At 40.6% G+C, this 25,360-nt stretch overlaps 1 long non-coding RNA gene across 1 annotated transcript in view; it reads left to right on the forward strand.

Annotated features, from left to right (window-relative positions):
* Nucleotides 1-7,129: 7,129 nt before the first annotated feature.
* Nucleotides 7,130-25,360, forward strand: part of LOC125335090 — a 37,313-nt gene continuing 19,082 nt past the window's right edge. Inside the window, exon 1 of the long non-coding RNA XR_007207341.1 lies at nucleotides 7,130-7,597. This is a non-coding gene — a long non-coding RNA (uncharacterized LOC125335090). The remainder of the gene's footprint in view (nucleotides 7,598-25,360) is intronic.

The raw sequence follows: 25,360 nt of genomic DNA on the forward strand, positions 1-25,360 counted from the left end.
AAAGTATGAATGTTATGTCTTGAAAATATAGCCAATAAATAGAGACTAGCTTTCAGATAACTAAAACCTGTGTAGGTTGTGTGTAACCATTGACATCATGAGGAAAGCAGAACCCTCAATATTCCCTCATATATTCCTGATGGAATGATTTTTTTATAAGCCAATTTTAAAAGTATGATATATTTGATGGTTATAACCAGCTGAGGCTCAGATCTGATAGCCATATATTTTCACAGAACCAGCCAGCTTGCTGGTTAGTGGGAAAAGGGAGATCTGACTGCAAGAAAAGGCAACTAGATTGTAGATCTTCTGTTTTGTAGTTATGCTACAATAGACACAGGATTAGAAGAAGAGCAAAAAAACCCCAAACCTAATTTCCTTAAAATCCAGGTGTTACAGAAATTTTTGACACTGGGCACTTGTGTCTATTAGATAGGTTTATTGGCACAGATCAATTATGATACCTGATAGCTTGAGCCAAGTGCCTGAAAAGAGGGACCATGGAAAAAGAAATCCCTGGGTAAATACACCCTTACAATCTAAGCTCCCCATCCCTCATGTGACAATCTGGACCAGCAGACATGTTAGGGTCTGTGGTATTGTCACCCTTCATTGGTTTTCTGTTTCATTATCGAGTGATGGCTGTGTGTTCATTTTTACATCCTCTTAGGTTGGTTTTGGTGGGGTTTTGGCCAGTTCTGTAGTCCATGCTGTAATAGTGTTGTTACAGTTCATATGCCACAATTTAGGGGCTGTCCACTCTGGCTATTAATTTTCAAATAATAATTAAGCTGCCAGCTTTGTCTGTTCTAACTATTATTAATATTCAGATTGTTACCTCCAGGTTTCACTATAATACATCTGTACTTATAGAACATAGCCATAGAGTTCAGCTAAAGTTCAGCTTGCAGCATAACAACTCTAGCTACTTATGTCAAGCAAGTACTTTCCTACTTTTGAATAATATAAAATTTGCAGCATCAGAAGTAAAGTACCACTGAAATCAATAGAGAAAACACCTTTTAAAAGTAATTTGTATCTGCTAGTGCAACTTGACTCTCTTCTCAATCTTCTTGTCCTCTTGACAGCCCTTCTAAAATACTGGTGAGAACTGGGAGAATTTAAGATATAGAGAGGTGGAATGCTAGGGAAAGGAACCATCAGCTTTAAGAGAAAGGCATGAGGCAACTATGGAAGGGAGGGGGGATCCTAGGTCAAATCTAGCAGAGGTGAGAAATATCTGTCTTCAGTTAAAGAACTGGTATTTAAAGACCTGTCAGATTAATGTTTGAGTCTCTGCCTCCTTCTGGGTGGCCTATCTCCTCTCCTCTGCTAGCTTTGTCAAATCTCACTGGGGAGAAAAAAAGTGTTTGTTCTGCTTTTCCTGTTCTGCAGGGTGTATGGAGGGGATCCTGATGAGTAAAGAACTGTTTCAGTTCCTCCTGCAAGGACATCACATCTTGCGTTAATCAAGGAAATTCAAGTAGGGTTTGCTGAGAAGGCTTTGTTAGGCTGTACTAAACCCAGTCAATAAAGTGCTTAGCATAATATGCTGAGGCTATGTTTTCTAATCTACTGAGAACTTTGAGAGTCAAAATATACCATCGTGTATCATACAGTGCTGGATGCCCTAATTTCAGATCATATTAGTGACCTAAACAACAACTTAATTTTGGGAGCTGGTAATCTTCTTCTGCTTTTGGAAAGGGAATTGAGAGATTTGGGGATTTACATTCCATAACCACTCAGGACATGTCTTCAGACAGATTAAATAATGTAAAAGTTGGCTTTGAAGTCCTTGTGAAGAAAATTGCACAGGTAATCTTGTGTTTGTAATGCTGTCCAAAGAGAGGACATTTAGCAGTGAGGACTTGAAAAAAAATGAGCTGAGCATGGACTAATGGACTATTTTTTCCAAACTGTACAGAGGTATTTTCCTAACAGTCAGTGGATCTGAACACAGGGAAGGACAGACAAGGTTAGGTCACGTAAGGAAGGACTCTGCAGTTTCTTCAATACTGCTGTCGTGGTTTAACTCCAGCTGGCTACTATGTACCACACAGCTGCTTCTTCACTAGCCCCTCCAACCAGTGGGATGGGGAGGAGAACTGGAGAAATATAAAACCCATGGGCTGAGATGAGAACAGTTTAAGAATAGGAACAAAGTAAAATATAAAGAAAAGGAAAAGGAAGAGGAAAAGGAGAAATAAAAAACTAGAGAAAAAACTGATGCCCAATTCAATTGCTCACCACCTATTGACTGATGCCCAGCCCATCATTGAGCAGCAAGTGGCAGCTCTCAGCCAGCTCCCTTGAGTTTAAATATTAACCATGATCTTCTATAGTATGGAATATCCCTTTGGTCAGCTCAGGTCAACTGTCCTGGCCATGCTCACCTCTTAGCTTCTTGTGCACCTGAGATACTGAAAAGTCCTTGACTCAGGGTAAGCACTGCTCGGCAACAACCAAAACGTGAGTCTGTTGTCAACATTATTCTCATACTGAATCCAAACCACAGTTACTAAGAAAAAAATTAACTCTATCCCAGCCAAAACCAACACAACTGCTTTTCTAGCAGAGGCATGTCTCTCTATCCTGATGCTGAAGTTTGAATGCGAGCAACTGAATTCCATGTGCAGGTAATGGACTGCCTGCTCCACCTTCTAAAGAAGTGGAGCAGGTTGTGCCTAGGTTTCAGACAACATTCCAGTTAGATTGTTACCTTGGACTGTGTTCACGTGTGCCTATTACGGAACATTAAGGAAAGAGTGCCTGTAATCTTCTGGAGCAAGAAAAATGGAAAGAGAAGCACAGTAACAGTACTCATCATTTACATCCTAAAGCCTTCCTCATTTGGTTTTCCTCTGCTTGTATTTAGGTTAGTATTTTTCAGTCTTTGACTCTGCTGCCTCTGTAAAAAGTGTGTGTCAATAATAGGTTCCTTGGCAGAATAAGTAGCTAGCAACCAGTACAGGTTAATATTTCAGTCTTGTTCTCGATATGCTTATTCTCAGGTTTATATTCCTTCTTTCTGGAGAAAGACAATCAGGATTCATTTTGAGGCTGAGTACTTCTTTGAGGCTGAAGGAAATGTAATTTCCTATTCAAAAGTGCTATTGGTACTTGACAGATAATAAGTAAAATCTTATAAAGCCACATGATGTAAATTACTTTCTAAAGATTCCTCAGCCTCCTACTGTGGCAGGAGGAGGGCAAGAGGGATGCCAAATGGAGGCAAATGTGCCTGAGAGCTTATTAATGCTGTTCTTTGGAAAGAGAATGTGTCAGTCTTCAATACTTGTGGAAGGGATTTTGGGAAGGAACAAGAATAATTTCTTGTATCTTGGTTTTCTGGGGATGGGTTGTGATACAGAGCTTCCTAAACTGTGCTAGGGCTGAAAGGTGGGTGATTGTTTCAGTGTGATCCCTCACCCGAGCAGTGAGGACGTCTAAAGGCAGAGTGTCTCACTTAAGGCAGGTCACAGGTCTTTGGTGTTTGCCCTGGCTTTGGGACATCAGCTAATTGTTCTCACAGCAGCTACTGCTCTAAGGTGGAGTGTGGGCACTGCAACAGTTATCTCCAGCGTGACTCATTACATCAAGTAGCTGGAGGTAAGGTGAGCCACTTTCTGATACAAGTGTCTCAAGTGTTTCCTCCCATCTTTTCATGCTGTGGCAAACAGTCGAAATGCGTATGTTGGTTCCTGCAACGGAATATACACACACATTCCAGTAGTTACACATAGTGCCTGAAGATAGGCACTAAGATGTTCAAAGACGTTACACCCCCAGATCTCCTTTGAAATCAAAGGAACTGCTTAAATACATGTCAGGATGTGATGGAGGTTCATATTCCTGCGCATGAGGGGTTCTCAAATCTCAAGGTGAAAATCCACAGCCAAAGACATCCCTGGCTAGCTGAGCCAATACCTCAGCTTCTCTAGTTTGTGAGCTCTTAATGTCTATTCCTCCTTCAAGAAGAGTGAAGCAGCTTGCAATGCAGGTGGTCAGTTTGCCTCCCAAATAGATAATATGGATAGGATGAGATTAAGTATTTCAATAATAGGACAGGAAGAAAAAAATCACTTGACTAAGAAATTGCAAGGCAAGTATACAGTTAGGGTTGTCACATAACTTAGCTACCCCACTCCAGTGTTAAAGCTGTTGTTAATTCTTTCTTCTGTGACACGGTTCAGTTTAAGTGAATGAACCCCCACTGTATGAACTTTAAGCTCACCCTGCAGCAAGAAAATGATGACATGAAACCAGAAGCCAAGCTCCAAGCATTTGTCAGGTATTGAAATAAAGCACATTATTTTTAGAGTTGGCTTTTTTTTTTCCCAGGATAATGTGATGGCGTTAGTGCAAGCTGTAATTGCTGCTTAATAATCACTGCAGCGGCTGAACAGCACTGTTCAGCATATTTTGTAACAACCATAGTAACCATATTAACAGGCTGACATGCTGCTTTTGAAGGCATTATTTTTGTTCCATGAAATTAGCTAACTCCCTCCTACACGTGTTTTATCAAATGATAAAAGTCTCCAAATTTCTAACATGCACATGAATCATTATTTTATGATCCTATGCTCTAAGGAGAACCTCTCCTTCCCTGGAAAAGAAACAGTCCAAAAATCCCCCTGTCTCTGATGTTAATGGGAACTTTATTAGACTGTAACCCACAGCAGTTCACTAGTCAGGTCAGTGACAGAAATGTTCTTCTCTGAGCTCTTGCCTGTCACCAACACAAGACAAATTCTATCTTAAAGATAAGAGCTTATTCACTTGGGAAGAAGAAAGAAATGCTGTACTTTACTTTTAAACAAAAGACCATTTTGAATTTCTGTTGGCTTTTGGAAAGTGCTTTGAGGACACAGAATGCTTCTGGGCTGTTTATGAGCCAATTTCTTATTTTTTGGCCATTCACACTCACATTTATCTCTCTGCAAACCCTGTCTCTTCCATTTCTACTGCCTTATATTTCTAATGAATAGTATTATTTTTGAATAATTTTCCCCCCATCAATTCCTCTCTGTTCCATTTACAGATGACCTGTTTGACACATGAAAAAATTACTTTTTCTGATTGTGCTTCTTTTTTGTTTCATAACAAGTCTCTCTGTCCCAGGAAAAGTGCTTTCACCCACAGTTAGAGTTTGTGAGTTTAATGAGAGGGGAAAATAAGCTATTTCAAACATTTAATGAAGTTTTTTACAGTTAATTTTTGCTAGAAATTGATGATAAACACAATACCTGTAGCTAAAAGTATCTGTTTGTCTTTCCTGAAAAACTTCTATTTGCAATCCCTATATACATCAATAATTGCCCCATTTTAGCTATATTTTTGTGCATAAACTACTATATATGCTTAATTTTCTTTTATCTGTTTTTATGTATTTCTGTGTTTAACTGTCCATGGTTTCCACCTAAACAAGTTTCTTTATACATGAAAACATATCTACTAATGTTAACCTTAGGAATATATTTATATGCTTGTAGGACCAAATACAGATCTGGTAGTTTCATGAAGCTTTAAAAGAGAGACATTATTTTTGCCATTCATGTGACTAGATCTATTGAAACTAAAATGTTTAAGTGAAAAATGAGAAGTAAAAAATTAGGAAAAGAAAAAAAACCCCACCACCCTTGACCAGAGATTTTAAGAGTGACCCTTTGTTACATTTTATTCTGCTAGAAGAGGAAATATGTCTAGATTATTGTACAGAACTGCTATGTAAGCAAGGCAACTTTTTCACCAAACTGGACTTTACCCAGGGAATATTTATAATGTTCATCCTGCAAAGCCTGAGACAGCAAACTAACAAAGTACAGTTGTAACCTTCAATAAACAGATTTGCAGTTATGATATTATCAGTATGACTATCAGCATCTCAGTAGAGAGTCAATGTTTGTCAAATTTTAGATTTAGGTTAACAATGCAGTATAACAAACCCCCAACTGTTTAATGGATAATTTGCGTATGTGCAAAGTTCTCAGCCTCCAGTTATGCCCGAGACCATTTTCTGAACATAAAAATACTGAACTTTAAGGAAATAATGTGTAAAGCAGTGTCAGGTATAAAAAGGTTGAAAATGCTGACATGTTGCTTCACCAAAATTATTACTTTGAAGGGTGTGTTGGCAAAAGGCATTCAAAACCATTTAAAGTGATGCTGAAGAAGCTGCTGTCTGGTATTTTCATCTTAAATTGCTTTGGAGTGAGTAGGTTCCTCTAGCCCTTGTTTCCTCTCCCCTCTTCCTCCTGTCTGTTTTTCTTTAAAGATGACCTAATAGGAACACCACTAACATAAAATATATTGTTACTGTTTGAATGACAAATGCTTTTCTGAAAAAAACACGTGTGGGGAATTCTGAGTGAGTGGATGAAAAAGTACTACATCATGCAAATGAAAAATGAGACAAAGAGAATTATGCAAGTGGCAAGGAAACTGAAAATTTGAAATGACTAAACCTCATCCTTTATTTTTAGTTTTCCTCCATGCTTTAGCACATGGTCACATAGCTTAGTATTATGTTTTAAAATATATACAGTCCTTTCTGCCAAAACAATATGCACAAAACCAACAGAATAAACCGCAGAATCCATCTTTTGATTTTCTGTAATCAAATTTTTGGAAGATTGTGTATTCTGTTTTTTTAACTCACTCCTATCTGGAAAATGACATGTACTCTTTTCCACCTCCTTTATTGTTCCTACAACGGCTTTTTCTTGTGCAATTCCCATGCAGTTTAGGTTTGTTTTCTAAAATAATACACATGGACTTCATTGATATATCGGATTCATTTTCAGCTGGGTATTGTTACGTGAGTCACTCCAAAATGAGATGCTCTTTCTGAAGCTACCATTCAGGACCTGGCACAGCACCTTTTTCTTCAGATTAGTCCCTTGTAAAGGCCCTTCTGGCTTGAGTGGGATATAAAGCACATACCCTGTTTTTGGCTGTGATAGAGTTAATTTCCGTCTTAGTAACTGTTACAGTGCTGTGGTTTGGATTCAGTATGAGAGTAACGTTGATAGCACACTGATGGTTTAGGTGTTGCTGAGCACTGCTTACTCTGAGCCAAGGACTTTTCAGTTTCCCATGCTCTGCCAGGGAGCAGGTGCACGAGGAGCTGGGAGGAAGCACAGCCAGGGCAGCTGACCCGAACCGGCCAAAGGGATATTCCACAGCATGTAACGCGCTGTTAAGGAGCCCGGGAGCCGCTGTCGGTGAGGCGCAGCTCAGGCTTCCAGGGGCTCCGCCTCTCCCGGGAAAGGCTCGGGAAGAGCTGGCGGGTCGGGCAGCCAGCCCCCTCTCCTGGGCAGCCCGGCGTGCTGCACCTCCTGCTCCCGCCAGCGCATCCCAGGAGGCAGAGATGGATTTCGGCGGTGTCGGCGCTGCTCCGGAACATCCTCTCCGTACGCGGAGACACCGCTGTGTTCGTGGTACGAAGCGACCGTGACAGGCATCAACCTGTGGCCCAGCACAGAGATAAACACTGACTTACAAGAAAAAGCGGCCTCTCCCATCAAGCAAAAAGATATCCTGGAAAGGATGGAAGTCAGAGATTCATTTATGCAGAAGCTGGATGCTGGAGGTGAGATGACTTACGTAAGAACAGCACGCGCTGACAAAAGGCCTTCAGATGTGTGAAATATCTTGTCAGCGTTTGTTTGGTTGTCGTCCCAGATGAAACACTGCGCTATTCTTGTTCTTAGAGTTCAGTCTAGCAACCCCAAAACATTGAGCTATTAAGAGAAAGAAAAAAGAAATCTATGAAAATTTAAAAAATACTGTCTGACCCACAACAACTGTATTCGAGTTACCTCTTGTAGATGCTTTAAAAAAGAACAGGAAATATTATTTCCAGGTTTTTGTCCAGGAGTGTTTCCAGGAAATAACACACTGCAAGGGAAACCCCTAGTGTTACGCAGCCATCTTTTTATTAGAGGAGGTGTTTTCATCATTTGTGTCACAGTGGACTGCAATTTTCAGAAAACAGGGCTGTATGGAATAGGTCAAATTCACATGCATTACAGACATTAAAGGATTCTTAAGTTAGTGAAAACATATTGCATTTCACAGTAATTTGTACCCATGTCGATTAATTTGGATAAAGAAATTAACTAAACAGTCATTGAGAGCATAATCTTCACTTAGGTATTAGAGAAAGATGATTCATATGTAAGTGTAGAGACCACATTTTATTCCCTTTTATTTTGTGGTTACATTCCACTGTAATTTATTTGCAGTAAACGGTCCTGCAATTTTAAAATCATACAGATTCTTACAGAGATGTATTTTGTATAATCTTATACAAATGATGCAATTGAGAGAATGCTATTCATATAGGCAATATATAGATAAGAGAATGCAAGTTAAAAAGGTAACAAGACTGTCAACTTCAAAAATCTAACCTTAGCTTTAGAAAATTAAGCTTTTCTATACCTTAAGAAGATGCTGACATTAATTTGCATTTTTGACTAAGAATTCTTAAACCTGAGGAATTAAATTCCTAGAAGAAACTACTTTGACATTAAGGAGACTGTAAAGATAAAGCACTGACAGCTTGAGATTCTTTATGATAACGCTAATTATTTCAGTTGCAAAGTCATGTGCTTGGTAGAGCTACTTGAAAAGGAAGAGAGGCTGCTCTTCTATGCTGTATTGAACTCTGCTCCATACTACAGAAATGGGGAAGGAAATGCTTGGTTTTTTCAGCCTGTCATGGAAACATAGAACTGTCCTTGTTACAATGGGAAATTCCATCTGTTAGGTAAAGGTCATAGAGCAGTGTAGGCAGCTGTGGGCTGCAATCTTTGTCATTGACTGTGGGAGCTGGATATGATTTTTGAGGTATGTTTTGGCTGGTAGTTCATTTAGGAAACACAGCTAATTCCCTTTCCAGCACACAGGAGAAACCATTGAATCATCTCATGGTGTTGAGCCCACAAAACTACATCTCTTTTGGGGGGACAGGTTTTGATTTTGAACTTGATTGGAGTTGTTGCCAGGGTTGTGGCTTCATTCACAGCAGCCTCTTTTGCTCAGGAACACCTCACCAAACATCTCTTGAAACCCTCCTGCCTTGGGCAGTGTTACATCCTGCCACACACCTATAGGCCAGTGAGGATGTGATGGGCGCGGCACTCACAAAACAAGAGCTGATGGAAAAGATCTCGTCATCCTGAGTTCAGTGACTTCTTTCCTCTTGTTTACATTAGGATCATGCTGCAATTATGCATTTCCCAAGTGTGTTCACAGTTACTTCCTCGCTGGGAATGACTGTCTTGTTCTCTTTCAGAGATAGCCCTTGAGGGGAAGAAACGTGCAGGCGATTAATGGGTGGTTATTCAGCTCAAAGCTGGCACCTGCCGCTGCACAGTGGATTTGACAACTTACACCTTTCCCACACCGTGCAGCAGCTCTGCCAAAAGCTGGGGTCTGACCTCGTGTGGCAGCAGATGTTGCCTGTAAGAGTGTTGGGCACCTGGGTGCATTACTACCAAGCCTACAGTGTTCTGCAGATGCATTGGCTGGTGAAGAGGTGCAGAGGGTCCATCCATCCTCGGCTCATTTCAGGTCTTGGGAAGCTTTGGAAAATGTCCTCACCTCTGTTTTTTTAATCACTGTGTTGGCAGAAAACATTCCTAGGACCTTCTTCAAAGATACAGCATTTGAAAACCCCTATGCTGAGCTCCTTAAGATGCAGGCAAAGTTAACTTGTGTTTGAAGGTGGTAGCTAGATTTCAGGAGGGCTGGAACAGAGACTCTCAAGGGTGGATTTTTCTTGAACAATAATTCAACAAGTGAAGAATTTGTTGAAGAAAAGAATACTTAGCTTACTCTTGTACCAAATAAAATAATAAATTTGAAAGTTACATATGAAGACTGAAAAGTTAATAGGCCACAATTTATGCAGCTCTGGGACAGAGACTGAGAGGCAGGGGAAGAAAGGCAGTTCAAGGTGATTAATTCAAAAAGGGGTTTAGACAAATGAATAGACTACAGCTCCATATACACATAGTAAATGTGATACTTAGATCCTGTCTTTTATTCCCTTTCATGCAGAAGTTGCATTCAACTGTAATTAATTTTTAAGTATCTTTAAGTGTCTTAATGATTTTTATAGCAAGAATACGTAAAGGTCCATGAATGGACAACTGCAGAAATGTGCATGCACTTCTTCTGCTAAATGCTTTCACAAATTTCCATAGATGTGTTCCCATCAGGTGGTGGTAAAGAGCTCAAATCTGCAGCCAGCAGCAGTAGACCATGTTCTGAGCACCAAGTTACAGCCTTCAAAGAGATCTCAGCTTCCAAAGGAGAAATTCTCAGACAAAGTTTGTTTTAAAAGTATTATCTGCCTGACTCTCTATGTAGAAGAACTAGAGCTGATTTTTTTTTTCCCCAGCCCTTGGGATCTAAGCCTACATGATTTTTTTTTTTTTTTTTTTTTTTTTTTTGGCATGGTACAGGGAATGGGTATAGCTCTGCTCTGGTTAAAGCTACTGTTTGTCCTTAGAAAGAGATTTCGGATGAATCAAAGAGTAACAAACATTGCAATATGAATGTATCAGGGCCAAAGTAAGCTTACTTAATGTTCCTTCAGCCTAAGCCACATGTGTAAACCAAACCTTTCCTCTTCTTATTTTGAAGATATAACTTATGATACCTTTAGGGATAATGAGAGAAACATTTTTATTTCTTTAACTGGTGGTGAAGTATTAAGAAATTCCCTTGTATTTTTATTTATGTTATCTAATTCTGAAAATCAGTGAGAACAACTTACTTGGCATGGACATGGCAATGCTGTTGCTTTTTGAAGGGGAACCAGACTGCCTCAGGTGTGTTGGTTATTCTGATATAAGAATGAAAGCACCACAGCAGTGAAGTAAATTTTTTATCTGTGCCCTAAATTCACAAGGCTAACAGATGCAGCTGAGGTACTGTTTAAGGATGGCAAGGCTGCCAGAAGTACAAATAATAAAGCAACAAAGCTGTAGAGAAAAAAATTATTGTATGGGTAAATGGAAATGTATCAGAAACTTTTCTATTTAGTAGGTACCTTAGTAAAGAGGAGTTCAGCTAAGCATGTTTCATCACACAGGCACCATACAGAAAGACAATCAGGAAAGGAAGCTTTATAAGAGATGGGCAAGCCATAAAATGAGGTTCTATAGAATTATGGCAGTGTTTTTATAGGCCCTTCTGCTTGAGAAAAAAACCCCAAAGCAGTAAGAACTTGAAAATTTTTGTTTTTATTGTTTGAAATCCTGTGTATTGGTCACTAGGAAAGAGTTACGGTAAGCCTGAACTTTTCACATCTCATTCACAAGTGATGGGACAGGATAGAAAGCTAAAGTTTCAGTTGTGGCTTGGTTCTACTCTATTGTGTTTTATTATAATTACCCTGGTTTGGGAGTGAAATTACTGATGAAGTGGTGCATGATTGCCATGTCAACATAAAACCTCTACAAACAAGGATTTGGTTGCTTAAATACACACATCACAACATACTATCCTATCATTTACATCTGACAAGACATATCCAGTATTTTGGTTGGCCATCAAATAAAAGGGAATAGCCAAGTTTCCAATAACTTCACTTTCCAAAGTTTAAATGAGACTTCAAAAGCTGTAGAAATGCAATACAGGATTAAGAAGTCCTATGCATACAATATCAAATCTTTCAAAAAGAAAGAACTGTGAGTGCAGTTTCTTGTTATACTGACTGACACAGTTTCTGGAAATTTCTTGGGATTTGGTATGAAGACTTTAAAAATCTTTTCCATCTGTTCTTTCTCTGGGTTATTTTAGAGTGAATTTAGAGAACTACATCCACAATATATCATGGCCACAATACATAGTTAATATTTGGAACAGACATTTCTACTATAAAGCTATGTTGAAAGTCATGGGGACATTGATTTCCCTAATTAGGCATCCAAAGTAATGCTAGGACTGAGAGTGACTGAAGAATCAGATGGATAATCGTGGCTAAATAACAGCCAGAGGAAAGAAACATTCACTTGGTCAATAGTTACAGAAGGCTGAACATTGTCTTCCTCTTCAGTGCAGATCTCAAGCCTGGGAAAGGACTGAGTTTTTCTTCACAGAGACATACTTGAGCAAAACAGGATCCCATCCACGGAAATACCCATCCTGAGAAAACTGATCATCTATCCCGCAAAAATCAGGAGGCTGCACATCCTGTGGTAAGAACAGGATAGTTATTACAGGTTAGTTATTAGCTAGCCAAGACGCTGACACTATGCAAAACACTTTCACTACAGTAAGTGAGATTAGTTAAGTATGGCTGTGGATTAGTTAAGTACATGTTTCCCTCATGCTGTCTTGATTACCCAAGAGATCGGGGACACCAGACCTTTTCTTCAGCTTCTTTTCAGGGCAGAAGTGTGATAGAAGTGTGGTGTCAAGGGACTACCTCCATACTCTTAAGAAATATCCACAGTAGAAGTGGCAGGTTGGCCAAACCTCCCTTAGTTTATGGAGAATGAACTTTGCTCCACCTGTCTGGAGGAATTCTACAAGCAAAGTAACAAAAAAATATAATCAGAAGGTGGTGGGATCTTTAAAAAAACCCAACACATTCTAGTCTACCAGAGTTTGTTTTTACAAGGAAGTGTACACGAGGAAAGAGTTGTATTCCCTGGCTCCCTGCTCTTAGGCCTGGGACCATCATCTTCAAGCTATGGTGTGTAGCTGCTCAGTTCCATGACAAACTTGCTCAGCCTCAGCTTCTTCTTGTCCTCCATCATCTGCAAATATACTATTGAAAAAAATTGTTTTTTTCTTTTTAGACACCAGATGCAGATCCAGGCATGCAGCCAACTTCATGTATTCTTGAACAGAAATAATAAGATAGACTTTCTGGGAAGAGTAAGTGCCGAGTCCAAAGGGCAGATATGTTCTAGCTCCATTTATGTTATACTTACACAAGCCTTAGCACACACTACAAAACTTTAAAAAAAAATAAAATTGGAAAGTAAGATTAAGCCCAACAGCAGGTTGTTGGACTAGCAGCATGGAGAAACAAATGGTTAACAATACACTAGTTGCCAAATAAATATCAATATCCATCATCTTTAGCCAGCCACGTTTACCAAAATATTAAGAGCATCATAATGTAGGGTGGAGGGTAATACCCCCAGGAGGAGCACCCAGGCCCAGCAAATGGCCCCCAGGCTGCTGAGTTCACTCCACCCCGCTGCACTGTGAATAAATATCAGACATGGAGGGAAGGGAATGAAGAGCTTTATTTGCTCATGTGTGGGCTGTGAGGAAAAGCAGACATCTCTCTCTGCAAGAGAAACCCCATGGGACAGATGAGAACTAGACACTGCTGTTACAAATCTCTCTGAAGAAATGAAGTGCTCAGAGTGCTGTTAATAAATTCCTGTTGGTTTGAACTGCTCACTGCTGAAACTGAGGGTGATAAAACTGCCTTTACTGAAGAATGTAGCAATCAAAATAATGCTTTTTATCTTTTTGTGCCAGCCTGGAACTTGCTAGTGGAATTTCCTAATGCATTTCCCAACCATCGTTTATTTGTCCTTCTGTCGCATGCATCAGGGCATTTGGTAGAACTTAGGGACATGGAGATACCTGTGGGTGCTGAAGGAGCTGAAACAGATGTTTCGTGATGTGGCTGTGATCACTAAAAGAGAAATGTCTACAACAGAAGGCAGGAAAACAAATTTTATCTCCAAAAAACCCTAGCACTGACAGTTCTCAATTTTGTCTGTTGCCAAAGCTGGAGTTATGCTCCATTCTAAGTCTGGATGAGAGGGAGGATAAACAAAGAACGTGGATCTGCAGATGAATAAGTTTGTGACCAGCTGGTTCTGGAGTACTGGGTAACAATGGGATAGTAACCGTGTCTGCATGGTCAGTGACAGGCTGAGAAAGCAGTGGATATTGCAGTCACATGAGAGTTTGGTAAGCACCAAAGTAGTGTTGTTAGTAATAATTATTAGAGAGGTGCAGGGTAGCAAAGTCCCTGTTGCAACAGAAGAATTGGTTTTGATAATGATTTGAAAGAGCTTTTAGTTCCCTGCATTGCTGACCCCTCTCACTGCACCAAAAGGCTTAGTTCTGAGGTTCTCCTGGCCCACATCTTTGCTAGCACTTAACTGTCTGATTTATTCAGCTGGGCCTCAGAAGAGAAATATGCATGGAGGACCACAAGGAAATATAATTTGTGATGTAAACTGTGAGTCTGCTTAGTAGGAGGAGAAATACTGACCAGTTTTGGTGCACACAAAAAGTCAAATGATCAGAAGAGCACCCAACAGCAATCCACAGACACTTGCATCCTGCAGCATTGTTGTGCTCTATTCTGGAAGTAAATGGAGTATTAGTGAGGCAACTGGCATGGCCACCGTAAAAAAAAAGTGACATTTGGGGATGTCTTTTGAACTAGGCTGTTCAAAATTTTGCAGCTTGGCTTCCACCATGATATGATCTCCATGGTCACAAAACTATGTCTTGTAAGACCCTGAAGCAAAGATTAATACCATCACTGCAATAACACTCAAAGAGCAAGGTGTTTGTGGTTTTTTCTATACTGGAAGACACACACAGCTCACAGATCCACAGACAAAAAAGCACAAACCCATGAGCAGTGAATATTCCACATTAGATGTACTCCAAGTGATTAACACTGAATGCAGTGCTCGCTTTGAATTTGTATCATGAGCATTGGGCAAGCACATTTGTCAGGGTCTGTTGATGTATTTGAGCTTGGATAGAATCTGTTTGAATTGAACCTTATTTATCATCCTGAAATTCAACTGTCCTTTACACATCAACATTACTACAAAGACCCATTTAAGTAACTGAAAACAATGTTTATTCATGCTGAATGATAACATTAACTGAAGAGACACTTGTCAGCCTATTTACTATTTCTCACTTGCAAAGCTTTGGCTGATATATTTATTGAACTCCAGATAGAAATTGTATTTACAGATCGGTGAGTCTGATGAAGGTCTAGTCAGTCTGGAGTGGTTTTACACTCACAAACATGATTAAGACACTTTGGGGCTGACCATCCTCTTTGTGGAGCAGACAGCTATGCTCCATGGCTCTCTATCTTTGGGCAGGTTCTTCAGTCACAAAGCAAGAGGACAGAATTGCAAAACAGTTTTGTGCCTCCCCAAGTCCTGAGGTCTTCCAGATCTGTCTGAGGTCTGGCAACTCCTATATGAAAGGATTAAGGGGAAGAGCAAGGTTTAGGAGTCTAAAAGGAGATTGAGGATATCAGCATCTATATTTCAGCAGTCAAGGTCTGTAGCGCCTGTTGTCCTTGACTGAGGACAATATTGTATTATGGGCTTCAGAGGCCCTCCAGTGATCTATTGAAGCAAGCCCATGACTAGTTCTAGGCTCTGTGAGTTTATTTTGACCCTTAAGGTCCAATTTGAGAATGTTTATTCCTAAGCAACTTGATCAAAGAGTGCCTATGATGAATACTGAGGAATTAAATCCTTCCAAGTCTTCTTTTTCTTGTTACGTCTCTGGTGCTGAAGAATCTGAATGACTTATTTCTATCAGCCACTTCTGTCTAGGCTTTAGAAACACCCGTCTTCAGATTTGTCAGTATTTTCACGACATGTCTGACGTTAGGAAGTTCTCCTGGTACCCATCCATTTGACAGAAGTTGATCACACCTTGTAATTTTTTTATGGGATCTTCTGTGCTTCAGATGTCTAAATAAATTTTGGCAGAAAACACGTATGAGAGATCTGAATTCTGATGTGGAGTTTCGGCTTTGTCACTAAATCCTGCCCAACTGCTGAAACTTTTAAGCCAGTTCTCCAGATGTCGCTTTCTATGCCCTTCCAGGCCAAGGATGCTGAAGTTGTCCATTGTCTCCACAGTTTGTTTGCTTTCTTGAATGTCTTACATCTTTTTGGTTTGGTTAAGGAAACTGAGTTTTCCTCTTTGCTCAAGAAACCCTTGGGGCAAGTACTGCTGTTACACCTAAAGTTTGTTGGAACACATTTGAGATTTGTCCTAGCTAAAAGGACTTAATCAGTTTTGTATATGAAAATATTTTAAATGCAAATTTATTCTTTGTCTTTAAAAGCGTATGTTACAGAACCTCAAATCCCTTCACTTAGAAAAAGGTAACGCACAAATTCATATAAATTTATAGTCAGGGACTATAAAATGGGAAATGTTACACCGAGAGCAACAGGATATTACCTCCAGGGTTTTGAATAAAGGTTTTGGGGTTTTGTATCCGGACAATATGCTTATAACTTCCATGAAGCATAATTAACCAGACGCTTCATTTATAATCTTTAACCCTTTCGAGATTAACTATGCTTCATCCCATCATTTGCTACGGAGGAAACCAGAACAAAATATCACAATGTGGACATAGGGTCTTGTTACAACGATTAGGCATAAAATAAATCTATTTGTTTTCCAGTGGTCAAAGTGAGGTTGGAAACTTTATATTGGTTGTGGCAAAAAAATATTTCTGAGAGGCCTTTTGGTCACAAAGGGAGACTATATACTCACATGGTTGGTATGGCCTGTGTATACAACACAGTGGGCAATAGAAGCTTTCCCTTAGCTTATTACAAAGTCTCAGGCATAAAATATATTAATATTTTTAAGTTTCATAAAATTTAAAAATTAAATGTAACTGAGAATGTTGAAGCCATTTTTCTTGTTAAATAGAATATAATGAATTTTTAATACCTTTGTTCTACAAAAAATATACACCAGCAATGAAATACAATACTATGGGATTAAAAGAAATGGATTCTTTAACATTAAAAAACCAGTAAGAATTATTCTGATATTATGTTAAGTTTTTTACAATGGAAATTTTAATATGATTAGATGCAGAAATAAGAAAAGTGTTAAATGGGTTCATAGATGATACCTGTGCAATTGACCCATTAAAATAAGTGCCATGCTTGATAGACAGCAGCAGCCCAGGCAGCTGCTCCCATAGTTAGACATAAATCAGTACACCAGACAATTGCCGGGGAATTTTCTGAAATGACTCACTGGGAGAGCAGGGTGTTGAAGGATGAGGTCGGAAGACAGACAGCAGAGTCATCACTAAATTTGAAGCAAAAGGCAGATAAAATCCATGAAATTGCTGGTCTTCAGAAATAATTGTAAACCCAGACTATTGAATAAATTGTTTTAATTAGAATAAGCAGCTCCATTTTCCCTGGAGTCAGCAACATGAATTGTCAGGCCAGGATTTTAGACCATATTCTGGCATGAACTGAAGGGAGACTTGAAACTCACTCAAGTGAAATTAAAATCCTAAACAAAGAAAGCATTAATGTAGCTGATTAATTATAATTATTTTTCTTTTAAAGATCTGTATTAGGTATCTTTATGACGTATATTCTATGGACTGGCTATTGGGTTTTGACATCTTTGATCAGCCTTTGCTAAGGAAGTGATTGCTCAGACAGATTCCATGAAATTAGATTTCAAAGCCAGTGGTCTAACAAAACTGCTTTTCTAACAAAGTATTTTAAAAGGGTGTTCAGGAACTTGCTTGGATAGTCTTGTAATCAGTGGCATGGTATATGGTGTTTATTTCATGCACTGAACTTGCCATGTTTTCTTCCAGAAGGCACTTTTATTCAAAGTGTTCTCCTACTAACAAAACCCCTGTAATTTGAAAAAATAAATACTGTCACTGCAAAGCATCAGGGATAACAAGGAGGAGGTTCAGATTTGAAGCATACTACCACTGTTAGGAAAGGAACTAACAACCAAGAAACTGAAAGAACAGACAAATTTAGAGGATTCATAGCCTGTAACCACCAGAAGTTGAAAGACCAGACAGCACAATGTAACGATGGACATAGGTTTGGTTTCTTTATGATCATCACAGGAACAGCCAATATCAAGTTCTTGGTGCAGAAAATGGAGAGAAAATATATCCCTCTGTGTTGCTGAGATGCATCAACTGAGTGGGCAAGGCTTACCTAGCCTGCACAGAAAATCACTGCACATGCCAGGCAGTGCTGCTGTGCTAGCAGCGGGAGACGAGAGGAGTTGGCACAGGAGAGGGCAGTGATTTCCTTTCCTTGCTGCTCAGGTAGAGCTGGAGGAGCAGATGCTGCTGACCCAAGCCTTGCCCATGAAGACACGGAACTGTCTCAATGGCAAGAAACATAAACCACGGAAAGGGGCATGAGAAGCAAAACACAAGCTCTTCCAAAACCACCAGAGAAGCATCAATGAATGTCCCAAGAATAATGTCTTGTTGCACGTATTTACCTCCAATAAAGGTCTTGGTGATGACTGACCTACCCAGTGACGGTTCTCCAGAAAAATGCATCCTGCCCCATATGTCATCCCACACAGAAGACTGGTTGTGGAGGATATATGGCTGCAAATTTTTTTTTACCTCTTGGGTACTGTGGTGGGGAAAGAAGTCTGTCACAGGCCATAGAGACCTACTGTTACTGAGCTTTACTGCACCAAGGTTCCCCACTGGTTGTGCTTTTCACCATGAAAGCCCATTTCCTGTGTTGCACATCTTTGCATCTGTCTGGCTTGCTTGCTCTGCTCTTCTCTAGTTATTTCCTCTAGCCACGATGGTTGGGGTGGACCTTGTAGCAGTCCATGTCAGTCAGTGATTTCCTTAAAGAGGGTGCAGTGGCATGTGGGATCCACACAGAGTCCTTGCCACATAAAAAATGAAGGTTTCCTAAACGGAGTCTTTTCCTTTCTTAAAAAACCCTCTTTGCCCAATGTTTTCCTAATCTATGTCTTCAGCCTCTAATCAGGGTGGCCATTCACTCCAGGCATGTTGTGCACAGTGGACTTGCCTATGGTTTTCCCCTCAGAGTAGTAAATACCCCTCCTTTAGGAACCCAATGATTTTCTAGTGAAACATCCCAAAAAACAGTAACTAGAGACATGAATTAGGTCTATGTAGGGCCGCCCACTGGTCCATGTGCATCAGCTCTCCAAAGATTCCTCTGTGAGCCATCCAGCCAGACACCCTGGGCCCTCAGAGGGGAGCTGCCTTTGACCCAGGCCATCAGCCAGACCTCTGCAAGGCAAAGGGTGATCGCTTAAGCTGGAAGTTCTGAGAACTACATGCTGGTGCTGGATGCAAAGAGTTAAAAAAAATATAATTATGTATTTACTTCTGCAAAATTTACAACGGCCATCACCAAGCTAAATTTCAGGTCGTAGAAGTAATGCAGCTCATGGCACTGCATGTTAATGGAACAGGAATTTCACCTTTTATAATGGTAGGGCATAGAGTGCGGGCTTCGGCGGATCGATGCCACGTTTATCCCACAGGTCCCTCGTGGACACGCTCAGGCAGCGCTCTCGTAGCACCCACGCGCGCTCACGATCTCAGCTTCGCAGGTGGTGGCGAGCAGCCGCTCACACCCACAGGCTGTGCACGAACCGGAGACAGAGAGGCGAGAGGGGCTCTCTGCCTGCAATTCCGAGGCGTTTAATGGCAACAGCCCGAAGGGAACAGAGGCATGAAGAACCCAAAACCGAACGCCTGCGCCGGTTTTGTCCCGAGAGCTCCCAAAGGCGGGCAGAGCATCCAAAAGCAATAGTCTGAGGGCTAGGGGGCAGAGGCAAGGTTGAGTGACATAACAGGGGCCAATGGGAAAAGGGATGGGAGGGGGAGAGAGCCAGTGACCAGCAGAATCTAGACAAAGGGAGAACTTTCTAGCACAGTGTTGTAGAGAGAGACCACTTTTAGGGCAACTTGGGAGGTGTAAGGTGGACTTAGCCACTGTAACAGTAGGGGAAATTGTCAAAGAACACTTACCCATGTTATCTGAAGTCCTGCTGGATTTTTGTCTGCTGTTTCTAGGAACCATATGATAGCCAACCATGATCTTTCACAAGTTGTCTTTCTTTAATGAATATTATCATGGCACATTCAGTGGATATTTTCACTGTATGAACCTGCACTGTGCTTTGCAATTCTCCCCAAAATCTCAGGGCTGCTTTTAAGCATACTCATAGGTTATGAAAGAATGTTTTCCTAGTCCCCTGTTCTTACATTTTGTCCCTGATGTCCATATATGCCACTCTTAGATACACATCTGCAAACACACACAAAAACATATATGCTCATATTTATATATGTATGCATATCTATATGCAGGCATACAGATTAACTTGTTTCTCAAGAAAATAAAACATATCAGAGATCCTCTATCTCACTCTGCTAGACATGCAGTCACCGAAAATGGCTGCATAGATCACTGTATTGGGACTAAAAGGTAAAACCATTCCTCTTGCACAGCCGAATGAAAAGTAAAACCTTCAACCTTGAATCTAAGCCTTTGGGTTACGATCTTTAGTCATAAATGCAGACACCCTAATGGTTACTATGATTTTCCTTTTGGGAGGTGGGGGAGGAGTGCACGTATTTAGAGAATTTCAAGGCTAATCTTAGAAATGCTTATTGTCTTAGTGACCAGTGTGGCTGCTTTTTTGCTGTGTTTTTTGTTTTTGTAGAAGCTAAAAATAATTTAATTGGTTTGTGTTAGCAAGAAATGCTTGGGTTTTCTTCTGTGCTGCCATGTGGCATAGTCTGGGATGTGGGTTTTTAATGGCCTGAGTAGTTTGTGCTTTGTCCCCACAGTATCATCAACACCACATGCTCCAATGTACCCTCATGTTTGTACAAGGAAATGAAACCTCCAGGCACTGCAGCCTTTCTTTTAATATAACTGTTCCACCTGCCAGACCTGAGTCAAAGTTAGACTATACAGCTTTCTAGTGTTGTATAGTGCTTGGGCAGAAAGCAGAGTTTAAAAACAACTGGGGCTGGTCACAAATGCATTGGGTACTTGCCGTAACCCTTTTTCATTCTGTTTTTTATTAATATTTCAAAACTCCTCACAATGAACCTCAGAGATAATACCTTGACATGCTTAAAAATAGTAATTAAAAGACATTCAGGTGGGGAACAAGGCTCCCATGTCTCAGTTTAAGCAGGTTTATGGACAAAAGGAACTGTGCGACCTTGGTGCTGAGCTAGAATTCATTGCAAATAATGATCCTGAGAAACTGAACTGCAGTTGCTTGCTTACACTGTTGTCTGGAAAACTTTTCAAACTTATTGCAGTAGTAGTTGAAATTATATGCTTGATTCTACAGGTGCTTAAATCAGCCAACCTCTTGGACCTGGGAAGGAAGAAAGGCAAGGATGGGGAGGAAAGAGGAAAGATCACTCAGTAGTCATAAATTGCCTGGCATTTTTTTTCTGTTTAGTGTGAATCATCCTGTAGTACTACGTCAGAGTCTGAAGGATAAGGCTGGTTGTGTCTTATCCCAGAATATGTGAAGACCTTTATGCTAAGCCACTGGTTCATGTTTCTTTTGATCAAACCAGACAGTGCTTCATGTTTTAGTCTGTAAAATTCTGGCTTCCAGACTTGCTCAAGGAGCAGATTTCAGTTCAGGAAGGAAAGTGGGCAGTGTGACAGAGCCAGTTGTATTACTCAGCTCACCTAGTGTGTCAGTCTGTTGTGTCAGGGCACTGTAGAAAAGTTATCTCTTGCAGATAATGATATATTTGAAAAAACCTCATCTCTTCAGCTGTATTGTCTTTATACATTATAGAAAATTTAAATCCACAGAGTTTCTGAGCAGGAACTATTTATGAAGATGAGATTAATTTTCTGCTTTCAGTTGCTGAACCTTCCTTCCCCCTCTAGCTCACAGTAAAACTGCCCTTGCACAAAAGGTTTTGCTGCTGTCTGGCACTCTTAAAAGAGCCTGTGACTTATGCAGTTAAAGTTTTGTGTCAAGATTCATGCACTTATGGGCTTCCATTACACTCCAAATGAAAAGACACTAAGGCTTTTATTATGGTTGGTCCAACTGTGCTAAGTTTGCTTGCTCTTACATCAAATTCCTTTCATGTTTTTCACTTACAACTGGAAGAGCTCTAGTCACATCTTTTCAAGGAGCATTTTAAATCATATTCCACAGATTTTATTTGATCATTTAATAAATATTACTAATTTGATAAATATTATTTCAGAGGTATCATTTAATAAATATAAATCAATATTTTATTTGTGTATGGATTGGTGAATTATTTAAAACATTTCTTTACCATGAGGTTGTCCACTGATCAAAACTTAATTATCCCCATAAAAAATCTCAATTCATTACTCCTTAAATGAAAATGGAAATGATATCAAATGAATGATATTAAAAGTAACCCAATTTCTATCTCCTTTGAGTGTAGTGAAGCACAGATTTGTGTGTAAATGCTCAGGAGTGCAAGGAAGATTTTGCTTTCCTCTTTGTGCACTGCTCTCACCTGTTCCCAGTGAGGCGGCACAGCTATGGAGCTCCACTACTATCCCATGGCCAGACCATTTCTGCTAGGAAATAAATCATAGAATCTTTAAGGTTGGAAAAGACCTTCAAGATAGAGTCCAACCTTTGACTGAACACCACCATGCCAACTAAAGCAAAGCCCCAAGTGCCATGTCCAGTCATTTCTTGAACACTTCTAAGGGTGGTGACTCTACCATCTCCCTGGGTAGCCTGTTCCAATGCTTGACCACCCTTTCTGTGACGAAATTCCTCCTGATGTCCAACCTGAACTTGCCCTGATGCAGCTTGAGACTGTCCCTTTGTCCTGTCACTGGTTGCCTGGGAGAAGACGCTGATCCTCATTGTGCTACAACCTCTTTTCAGGTAGTTGTAGAGTAATAAGGTCTCCCCTGAGCCTCCTCTTCTCCTGATATGATTTACCCTCTAGATCCTTCCCAAGCCTTGTTATCCTTCTCTGGACATGCTCCAGCATCTCAATGTCTTTCCTGTAGTGAGGGACCCAGAACAGAACACAGGATCTGAGGCATGGCCTCACCAATCCCAATTACAGTGGGACAATCACTGCCCTTGTCCCACTGGCTACACTATTTTTTATACAAGCCAGGATGTCACTGGCCTTTTTGACCAGCTAGGAACATGCCGGCTCATATTCAGTCATTGACTAGCAACCGCAGGTTCTTTTCTGCTGGACCCCTTTCCAGTCAGTGGATGTGGATATTTAACAAACTCTTCCATTACCTTCCTGTGATTTTCCTGCAAAACTATTGCTTTGTTGTACTCTACTCAACACCATAAAAGCTCATCTAATAACAGTCTTAATTAAAGCATGTATTTCTTCTAAGTCAGTCATTCACTACTATCCATGCTGAGTTTTCTCTGTGCTTACCCTAAGATTTGCTTTGGGGTTTTTTTTGGCATATGTATGCAGTAACTGCAAGCAGACACAGGGTTGGCAAGGTACAGAAGAGCTAAAGGAAACATTACCACGATAAGACATGAACTATGGGTCTGACTCAGGGACCAAACTTATGAGTGAATGTTAGAATGTGGCTAGGAACTGGAGTACAAAAGCCACCATAACCAGCCAGTTAATGCCACTGGATGATGAAAACCATGCTAATTACATGCTTGTATTTGCCTTTACAGCCATAGGAAATTTGTGGTAAAGTACAAACTGAAAAGCCAGCACAAAAACACCATTAGTATCTCCAAATGTGTGTCAGATTTTTACAAGAGCATAAATAAGTCATTTTTTAAAACTCTTTACGTTAATCTACTTTGCTGTCCTAAAGAATGGGAAGTCCAAAAGCTGTGGCTGATAAGTCTGTGAGCAGCCCTTAACATGCAATCCATATTGTCCTGCCTTAAGAGATGAGGAACTGCTGTCAGAGTTGCAAATAGGGACCAAAAGGTCCCTGAAATTGCAGCCCGGGGCACCTTCTGCAAGCTGTGCTGAGACCTGAGGAGCATCAGTATCAGCAGGAGCAGAAGGAGAGGGCAGCAGATGCATGTCCTGGAGGCAGCCCTGGAAGCAGGAGCTCACCTGCTCAGCCCTTCAAGGCAGAGTGCTAAGGCATGGCAGTCTTTTATGTTGTCCTGAAACCTTGACTAGTCCTCCAAAGTTTCTGAAGTCAGACCTTATTCCAGGATTAGGCACCAAGAAGAAGGGCTACGTACTGCTTCTTGAATTCTTTATAACCTTCCAGCTATATTCTTCAGCTACATAATGGTTTCTAGGGAAGAAACAGAAGAGAGTGTGTAGATTTTGCTACACATCCTGGGCTTTGTCTGCAGCTTATTTTAGGGGTAGTCTTTGGTAATTTGCCTAGAAGCCAGTCCTTTTCAATAAATAGCAAAGGCTTGGGACATGTTTATAACTTTTCTAGAGATCTCCAACTTGATGTGAGCTCTGTTGTTTCAGGCGTCCCTTGGGAAGACCATGCAGCCAGAGTGGGAGGTGGTGAAGGCTGTCCAGCACTTTCTCTACTCCCTGTCAGCCGTGTCTTTGCGGATCCAAAGGAGTTGTTGCAGTGATCAGGAAAACTCCCTAAAATACCTGTGGTTTTTGCAGACAGACTGTTACCTTTACAGCAGGCTGGGATCCTTCCCATAACATATTAGGATGCTTTTATAGGACCTGTCTCCCTTCAGCTCTCTGGGCTGGAAGTTGTTTTGTTACTCTGAGTTTGAAGCTTGGGGTGTGAAGACTGTGACCAGCGGCCCAAGGGATTCCCTGGGCTGCAGCCACAGCAGCAACCATTTGTTTTCTTTTGACAGCCTGTGGAGGCCCTGAAGGCCGCTCAAATCCACCATTTGAGTACAAGCTACAAACCACAACCCCTCTCCACTGTTTTAGAGCATATACCTGACAGGAATACAAGCCCTGGAGGCCCTAGCTGTGCTTTTCCAACTGTTCTCTAGCATTTCACTGTCTTTTTATTTACCCAGGATTTGCCTAAAGGAGTTTGCTTGTATTTTGGCATCCCTAGAGCTCCAGACTTCCCTAGAGCTTGTATTTTGGCATCCCTAGAGCTGCAGACTTCCCCTCTGGGGACAGTTAAAGGGTGAGGTTTTCAGAGGGGTGGGAGGTCTTTGTATTTCTTTAAAGTAACTTGGGTGCCATAAAGGTCTACAGAAAATATGTTGTCCCTCTCTACAACAAGAAAGTGTGCATGAACCAGGTTAGGAAATCACAGAAAGGATGGTTCATCCTTAAAGCTGTCTATGAGGTTGCTGTTTTCATGTCCAAGAACACTTCCTGAAAACTATGGCTAGAAGGAATTTTAGATAAAATTGAGGTGGAAGAAGGACATTTCTTCACTTTGTTCCATGTAAAATTTTAGGCCCCAATGGTCTGTTCTGTCATCCCAGTGTGTTCAAGCAGAGAAAAACTGATCAGGTTGCTAACACAGAGTTCATCACCACACTAGTGCCAAAAACTTGTTTTCCAAAACATGCAGGAAAAGCCTTGAAGCTCCTAGAAGATGCAGATAACTATTATGGA

Source organism: Corvus hawaiiensis, chromosome 1, assembly GCF_020740725.1.
Source record: "Corvus hawaiiensis isolate bCorHaw1 chromosome 1, bCorHaw1.pri.cur, whole genome shotgun sequence".
In the NCBI taxonomy this organism is placed as follows: Eukaryota; Metazoa; Chordata; class Aves; order Passeriformes; family Corvidae; genus Corvus; species Corvus hawaiiensis.